Here is a 9,492-nt window from a genome sequence, read left to right on the forward strand (position 1 = left end):
ATCTCTTCCAGTACATTCCACATAGACAACTAACTTGCAGACACCTACTCTTGGCACCCTGCAACAACCAATATACTTTTGTTTTACTTTATATATGCGCTCATAAGAACCTGTGGGTCTGCTGCCAGTTCACCACCACACAAGAGTCATCAACTTCCTTTTTTTTTTTTTTCCCCCCACTGGGAAGGTTTAGAAATTAATGGGAACAGAAAGGGAATCAACTCCAAGATGTTCCCCACCCAGAGCTCAAAGGTGTGCTTAAGTAATTTCATCCATTTTACATCTTGGATCATTTCACTGCAGTGCACCAAGCAACCCTGGACAGGTTTTGTCCCTCTCTCAGGTGCGATAATGCTTCTGCCCTCATTGCCACCATGAGGCCATAAAGAAACTGAGAATACAAGGGTGAGGGCTTGTCTTTAAATTTGATTTGAGGAAGCAGAATAAAAGACTGAATAGAAAAAGAGCTCTGATTTACCAGCAAAGTGTCCTATCGTTATTTACGCATTACCTTCTGTTTAACTTATCCCTGAGCCAGCTTACTGCTCTGCAAACCTATTAACATGTTATGCCTACTTCTGCTTGAAAGGGTTAGCTAACTGAAGGAAGTGCTACCTTGCTGAATGAAGTCCTGAAACAAGGGAATTCCTAAACAGACATACCATTGTGATATGGACAGGATACAGCAGACAAGTCTCGTTCGCAGAGGTTATTGGAAAACAATGTTGCATGAAAGGGTTCGTAAGGGGGTCCTGAGGAAGCACGCCTCTTTCCATGTTTATAGTTTCTACTGTCAAATTCTTCTGGGTTTACTTATGTGTGGTAAGATGTTGCCATCAAGTGGCCAGTTATTCAATTACACAGCACGTCTCCCCTCTGGGGCAGACTGTTTGCCTTTCCTTTGGTGATAAATTCCTACATTCAGATGTCTGGCATGTAAACATATTAAGTCAGCTGCTACCAGTTATGCAATTACATCCCCCCCCAAACCAATTTTTATCTCAATTGCTTTGAATCTCCAAAAAAAAGAGATTAAGAACATCTAAATTAGCATTTGACCTCTTTATTAAGAAAATCCAGCCAGATATTTTTCCTCTGTAGCTGAGGAGCATAACATGTAATTGTAACTGTACTAAGCTGAAGTATGTAGGGAAGCATTCCTCTTAATTCTGTTGTAAATACTCCTTTACAAACCATAGGGGGCATTATGTTACCATGGTTTGTTCTTCTAATTTATTAATTTAGAATAATGCTCTGCTGTTGTGATATTCCTCAAGTGCTCAGCCCTGTATTTACCATAAGTCAAGAAAGGAGAGTAGAAAACTGTGTTCTATGTATTCTGCTGTTTCAAAAGTCCTTTTCAGGACATCCAAAGCATGAGATAGGCAACCTTTCTTATTACCTGCAATTCAATTTTGATCCATTTCCACACTCTGAAATGTGCAGATTAATCTGTAAAGTGTCACAGATCCATTGTTGAGTGAATGTACAAAGAAAGCAAGGGACTAGCCTTGTTTAGGGAGGACACAACATAGAGATGAGAAAGGTAATGTATCTTTAGAGTGCTGGACTCTGCATACCATGTGAGTGTTCCTTCACTGTTGACTTGAAATGTAACTGCAAGCGTGATGGGAGAGGGCAGGATGGCTCTGGTCCACCTGTGCCTTCACAGGGCACGTAGGAGAACCTGTGATCTGCAATATTCAGCCAGATTGCTTTGGCTTTGTCACCAAGTCTCAGCCAGCCTCCTGTCCTCTACAAACTTGCATGTAAATAACCACCACGGCCAGCAAAAGCCCTGGGAACTGACAGCAGATTTGCTCCCTGGTGGCTCTTGCCACCCAAGAGCCTTTGGGCACAATCACACATTCCTTTCTGTAACTTCAGTGACTTAAAACATCTCTACCCTTGTTCACCTCTTGTAGGGCTGCAGAACTGCTGACATGAGCACAGGCCTGTAAAATGGTAGTTTTCTTAACTGTTCTGCATCCACTCCAGTTTAGTAGCACAGCTCTCACAGCCAGTGCACTGCAGAGGGAGGGTTAACACGCTAATCATTACAGCTGCTTCCAAAGTGCAGTTTAATCATCTTTGCATGCTTTCTGCAGAAAGGAGGTTTGAGGACCTTGTAAGCAGGAGAAATAAAGGCAACTTCCAAATTGGCTCACAATTTTTGTTTACAGGAATTATCTTTAAAGGCAGCAAGAAGGAAGCCTTTCAGTGCAGCTTAACCAAATTTAGGTACAAAAGCAGGTGCTTGTGATCAACCACCTTGTTGATGCTAAACTTATTTTAAACTTTAGTCTAACAGGAAAAGGCTAATTTGAAGAACAGAGCCTCATCTTATCTAACTGACTTTCCACAGTTTAGTGGAATATAGAACCAAGTGGGTGGGCTTTGTAGGTTTATTTAACATGAAATATGTAGACCACTTCAGAATGAATGCTACCTCTTGAAGATGAGATCGGATACCCTGTATGGCATCAAGAGATCACCATAGTTTTGTGTTCAAAGACAGACTTGCAGGAACAAAACACCGAAGAAATGGATGAAAACAAAAGTACTAGGTGGTAAAATGGCAATGCAGGCTTGGGTTCTGGGAGGGGAAAAAACCCAAAATATCAGCCATTTTTGTTAAGAATCTTTAGGAAAATTCAGGCTTTTTGTATTCATAATCTCACTGCTAATTACAGAGTGGCATCCTGAGGAGAGGAAAAGAAGAATACAACAAGAAAGGCAGAAATCTTTTGTAGTAAAATATGATTTCCTGAGCAACTTAAAGGAGGAAAGAACCATTTCCTGCTAAGAGGGTTCCCCCAGATGAGAACTGTATTCTAATTATGAGGAAGTTGGGTTTGCTTCTTAACATCCTGCTTCTCTCCTATTTCTTTTAGTGCAACAATATCTCAGATGCAGAAAGGATTCACTGATACTTTTTGGTCTGTCTCTCACATCACACTTCAATCACCAAATGCTTGCAGGATTTTGCTGAAGAAAATAAAGCCAGATGCATCTTTCTAACGGCCAACACTGCCAAATAAAAGGAAGGTGTGACAGCTTACTAACAGTAATCCCAACGGTTTTTGCTACCTCACAATACAAAAAAATCTAATAAGGTATTGAAAAAGCAGTAGTAGACAACCTCTGGTATAGGAAGAGTGCCAGCTCCAGGAGCATCAGGAAAGTGCTGGTTTGGGCTTTTGGTTACACAGAGACATAAATGATTGAACAAGGAGAGAGTTCAGTGCTCTTGACACCTACAAAAACATTATCAAGAGAAAGAAAGGGAGATGGGGCCATCTAATTGTATAATATTAGAAGAATACTTGCATAATTACAGAGCTACAGTGACAGCTGCTTACAATGTCCGCTATCACACACTGCAGGTGGTAATTTATCCATAGGTTTCCCATTCATCTGAATGGAAAACGGCAGGGGGTGGCCTCTTGGCATACCACATAATAGCAGACACTTTAAGCAACTACCATGCACTAGGTCCCCATTTGAATTTTGGGAAAGGATATGGAGTCGGCTATAGCTAAGTGCCGGGTTAAGGGCTGTGTGCGTTATTGTCAGAGATGTCACAGGACAAATAAGAGATGAGCAGAGAACTCCAGTAAAGTTCCTGGGCTGTTTATTGTAGACCTGACTTCTGGAAATTTCCCTTGAGATGTATTCTCTACTGGGTTCATTTTACAGGAGATAGTAAAGGAGAGCTGTGTCATTTAAAATTCAGGACTCTCAAATACCAGCAAATGCGAAGACAATTCTTGGTAGCTTGAAATAATAATATATATCTATAAAAGCCTTCTTTGTTATTTTATTTATACCTCAATTATACCACTTCTAAAAACACAGTTTGGAAAGAAGGACATATCTCAGTGCATATCCTTTCACCTCCTTCATGCATATGAGTATACAAAATTCACCTCAGGGTCAGAAATCAAATGATTATTATAGCTTCAGAAGGAACATCACACATGCAGTGCTCTGTGGTGTCTCACAATACAGTCTCTTCATCTCTTCAGTTACCATCCACTCTTTATTAATAAGTAGTGAGCTCAAAACAGAGCAAAGCTTTAATCCTGTGCTGCTTTTGAGCAGGGTGGTATGCTCTCCCCACTTGCTTACAGACTGCTTTTAGTAGTACCCACATACCATATACTTAATAGTGATATCCACATTGTTTTTACTTCTACACAGTATATAGTTTCATAGTTTCATTCAGGGTTGGAAGGGACCACAAGGATCATCTAGTTCCAACCCCCCTGCCACGGGCAGGGACACCCCACACTAGATCAGGCTGGACAGAGCCTCATCCAGCCTGCTCTTAAACACCCCCAGGGATGGGGCCTCGACCACCTCCCTGGACAACCCATTCCAGGCTTTCACCACTCTCATGGTGAAGAACCTCCTCCTCACATCTAGCCTGAATCTCCCCACCTCCAGCTTCATTCCATTCCATTCCCCCTAGTCCTATCACTACTGTCTTCATGTTTTCTGTAGTGCACTTTAATCACTTGTTGAGCAATGCTATCACAGAATTATTGCCTTGGTCTTACCGTTCTTGGTGAGCTGCCAGACCTTCCAGCAATAGCAAAAGACAGTTGCAGCCATGCCTGTTGTTCTTGATGCTGTCCAGGAAAAGCTGGAGGCCTCACTCGGTCAATTCTGCAGCTGGGTGGCATTTATGAGGTGTGTTTCATGTTCTCACAGCACTAACTTGCATCACAGAAAAGCACAAAACTATAATTTTAATTGGACTAATCATAGGTATCATTCTTGGCACTGTATAATACATTAAGTTAATGAACTTTGGGAGATACACTTGAAAACATCCTTGTGATCAGCCCAATTCATTAAAAACTGTATGCCTCATTTACATGGGTTCCTAGTTTATTTTACTGGGGATGGGGAATAGGCATCCTCTGCAGTCAGACCAACTCTTGTTCTTCCACACACAAATTGTTATTTCTGCGAGACAGTCTGGAGTGATTGAGGAAACAAAACAAGCATCAAAGGAATATGTATGTACTCTAAACTGGTGCTGTGTTCAAGACTGGACTGTTAAAAGTTAGCATTTGGAAATCTGTACTGTTTGCTTGTGTTCTTTTATCCTTTTACTTACATTTTTGTCACAGGGAGAGTAAGCCCATTTTCCTACCAGCCATTGCTCTCTGGAACTTTGTTCTTCTTCAGACCACAGGCAGAAGGATTCCTGCCTTGCAGCTTTTGGTTCTTGTTTCCTTGTCCTGCTTCTCCTTAAAGCTCAGTTTGATTTGAAGGGAAAATGATCACAGGTGGTTAACAGATAAAATTCATTTGGAGAAAAAAGAAACATCTCAAAAAAGAAAATAAACACTACAGAAAAGTCAGTTTTCCCTTTCCCTCAGCTTTGTCTGAACAATCTTTTCCTATAGTCCACTAAGGATCTCTCCCATCTGTATTGCCTTCTCATTTCACTTGCTGTGCCATCTATGCAACATGTCATTTCTGACCCAGAATATACTTATGCTGGAGACCTCTTTAGAGCTCTGTAAGACTATTTCAGAGACAAAAGCAATGCTTTTTTTCCCCCATCCGCTGCTTTTCCTTGGAGTTGTCAACCAGGCCACCTATAAACTATTCTGCTCTATCACGTCTCACATTTCTGTACTTCACACATTTGTCTTGTTCTGTGATGGCAGAAAGTCGCAAAGATTTTGCAGCTTTCATCATTTCTGTAAATGCTTATTAAATGTAAACAGTTAGAAAATACAACTGTGTTGTAGCTCACAGCTGCAAGAGGAAAGGTTTTTAGCAGAGCAATTCCAGGTAAGCATACAGGAACAAAATATGAAAAGCTCAGATAATTTCAAGGGTACTTTCATCAGGAAGCCTGACTTAATTCTGTGGTATCACAGAATTAGCAAGCAACTGTACCCATCATTCTAAGGATGAGCAAACTGCACAACCCAGAAGCATTAAATGACCTCAAGCTCTTAACACAACTCTCAAGTTACACAAAAGCTGAAACATGTTCATGCAATGGGAGAGAAATACCTTCTCTGAGGGAAAGGAGTGCAGCCTATAACACCAAAGTTTTAAAGAGAGCACATATCTGCCATGCAGAGCATATCTTACACCATCACTGTTGTGCTATAACCAGACACATAGTTAGGATTGCTTATTATCAATCGGATTAGAGGCCCATTTTAATCTTCAAGTCTTATCTTCTCACTAATTGTTTCTGACACAATTTTTTATTTGAAATCCAATTGCTAGATTAAGTTTATTTACTGTTCTCTTTCCAAACAACAGTTTACATACCAGTGTTATCATAATCTAGCAAAGAGGGAGGGAGCAGGGATTACAATAACAGCAAGTATTTGTTTTCACATGTATGAACAGACTACTCTAAAAATACCATCCACAAATAAATATGAGCAAAACACGAGTGACACTGCAGCATTACCCAAGCCTCTGTTGCTGTCAAGGGCACTCTCATCCTGAATGTGACTCAGGCAGTCTCAAAGCATGGAGATTACAGCCCATCCTGACCTGCTAATCTTACCAGTGAAGCAGCATCAACTTTTGTATTCCCACAAATTTCTTACCTAGCTGCCCACTCTTGCCCCCTGTGCAAGTTTTGCACAGTAATCGGAAGATGAGAATATTACTCTGTTAGGAGAGTGGGTGGATAAAAGTAAAAAACAAGGAAAAAAAAATTAAAAAGGATGATGTGAATAATTAAAACCACTTTTGTATCTACTGAAGGAACAGAAACCACAAAGATGAAAGTGAGTTCTGCTTGTTTTACAAGTTGCCTAGCCAATCAATACCATTCGTCAGCAGCAACTGTATAAACACATCCCTTCAGCAAAGCCTTTGTAGAGCCACCTGCACCCTGAGCCAGACTGAACCTCGGTGACATTTTAAACATTCTCACGAGAAGGTTTCTTCATTCAGTGAACACAACACACTGCGTGGCTGAGCAAATTACTGGAACATATGCAGTGACAGCTTAGGATTTTCAAGCGGCGGTTTGACTTGTAGGGGTTGTTTTAACCAACGCTGTGTTTCAGCATTTGAAAAACCCATATTCATTTCCACCCATGTTTCAGCTGGATTTGTCCAAACTTTTGCATACTTTGGCAGTGTGAGTCCCCACAGGCTAATTCCTCAACCACTGTGAATCAGTATAGCTGCACTGAACTCGGTGGAGAAAGGTGGATTCAATCTAGCTGAGGATTTAGGCTCTTGCATTTTAAAGTTGGGAGGGGGTGGGGGGGGGGGTGTGGAGAAGAAAGAAAAAGAAAAGCAGCATCAATTATTTATCACTGAGCTATTCAGCTATCAGGCTTATTTATTTTTTGCAGTGTTTGACAGAGTCATAGGAGTGAATTGTCATTGTAGTAAGCAGGGGGTTATACACACAATTCTCATTAACAATAGTATTTTTTCTGGTATTTGGCAGTGCACATGCCATCTTAACTTTCATGCTTCTGCATGCACAAAGCAAAGAGGATAGGACTTAAGGAAGGTGAAGTGAAATTACTAGGGGGGGTTGGGGGGGGAAGATCCCAACCTGATTTCATCACTCAGCATCACAATTCCTGAGTAACATGAATCACAATACCCAACAAGGCTTCACGCACAATTCAAGGCATTCATTACTTCATCTGGTTTGCTCTCAGTCTCCTAGTTTGCCCTTTGGGGTCTTTCAATTAATTGACTTTAACAGTTAGAAAGATAGACTTAAACAGAAAAGGTCTGGCTTGAAAGTCTGTTTGAAAGTTCATCTTAATATTAATAATAAACTATTAAACTATATTTATTAAAGATATAGTTTAATGTTCTGTTTAGGCTTCAAATTGGCAGATGTTTTTCCATTTCCCTAACAACAGAAAACCATAATCCACAACTGCTTAATACATGTGCATAAAAGGGGGGGGAGGGGGAAATAATCACATTGCATCACAGTTTCCTCCTCCTGTGTTTCTGTAGCACTGCTGAATTTTACAGCTCCATTCTCACCTTGCGTAGCAGCTGTCTAGAACCACAGCATTTCAGTACACAGGGGAAATACAAAAACAAGAGAAGTTGCAGGAGTGATATAAGAAGTATATTCTGTTAATCTTTTTGTTTTCCTCCTCTGTACAGTCATCCACATGAATACTGGGGCTGTGGATTTAACTTTAAAGTTGTTCTTCCTACAAAATATTGGCAGATACCTCCCTAAAACTTTTACAGCTGGCATATATGCTTGATTCACAGATGGTTTGCTATATGCCTTGTCTTTTAAACAGGTGACTTCAGAATACCAACAGTGACAGCAGGACACAGAAGGAACAGAAACCCAAGAAGAGAACACAGGCAGAGGTACAAAGCTTTGCTACAAAACTTTCTTTGCTTCTATCCCCTAGCTCAGTCACGAGGCAGCATTCATTAATAATGAAGGGAAAAAACAAGAAGAACCAAACTGTGAAAGCATGAATTCAGAATTAATTCTGGCAAAGGAAAAGTCCAAAATTTCTTCATCTGCTTTGAAAATGAAATAAGCAACAAAGTATGACTTCAAAGTTCTGTAGGTGAGATCCGTTGGTGCAACAGAAACCGCTGCAATTGCACAAAAGAGTCACAATATTTTCTAAGGCGTCTTTGGCTCCCTTTAAAAGTATAGTTTTAATGAAACTGAAATATTTCAAACAAATATTGTTTGCAGAAGGCAATAAAAATGCATCCCATAAATGTAGGCAAAAATTGCAAAAACTTCTTATAAATCAGTAATTATGTTTTTCAGTGCACTTTCCAGAAGAGGAAAGTGGAGCCTAAACAAATACCTCACACTCTAGAATCTTTCTTCCCTTACCACAAGTATAATCATCATTATATATACATATGTATACACAGACATGTACACACACAGTATCACAGTATCACTTAGGTTGGAAAGGACCTCGAGGATCATCGAGTCCAACCTATCAACACAGACCCCATGACTAGACCATGGCACCAAGCACCACGTCCAATCTCCCCTTGAACGCCTCCAGGGTTGATGACTCAACCACCTCCCTGGGCAACCCGTTCCAATGACGAATGACTCGCTCACGTTCCAATGACGAATGACTCGCTCAGTGAAGAACTTCCTCCTCACCTCGAGTCTAAACCTCCCCTGGTGCAGCTTGAGACTGTGTCCCCTTGTTCTGGTGCTGGTTGCCTGGGAGAAGAGGCCAACCCCTTCCTGGCTACAACCACCCTTCAGGTAGTTGTAGAGGGCAATAAGGTCACCCCTGAGCCTCCTCTTCTCCAGGCTAAACAACCCCAGCTCCCTCAGCCTCTCCTCCCAGGGCTTGTGTTCAAGGCCTCTCCCCAGCCTTGTTGCCCTTCTCTGGACACGCTCAAGTGTTTCAATGTCCTTCTTAAACTGAGGGGCCCTGAACTGGACACAGTACTCAAGGTGCGGCCTAACCAAAGCAGAGTCCAGGGGCACTATGACCTCCCTGCTCCTGC

The sequence above is a fragment of the Melanerpes formicivorus genome, unplaced genomic scaffold (assembly GCF_026170545.1).
Source record: "Melanerpes formicivorus ecotype bairdi unplaced genomic scaffold, bMelFor1.0.p_v2 SCAF_12, whole genome shotgun sequence".
Lineage (NCBI taxonomy): Eukaryota > Metazoa > Chordata > Aves > Piciformes > Picidae > Melanerpes > Melanerpes formicivorus.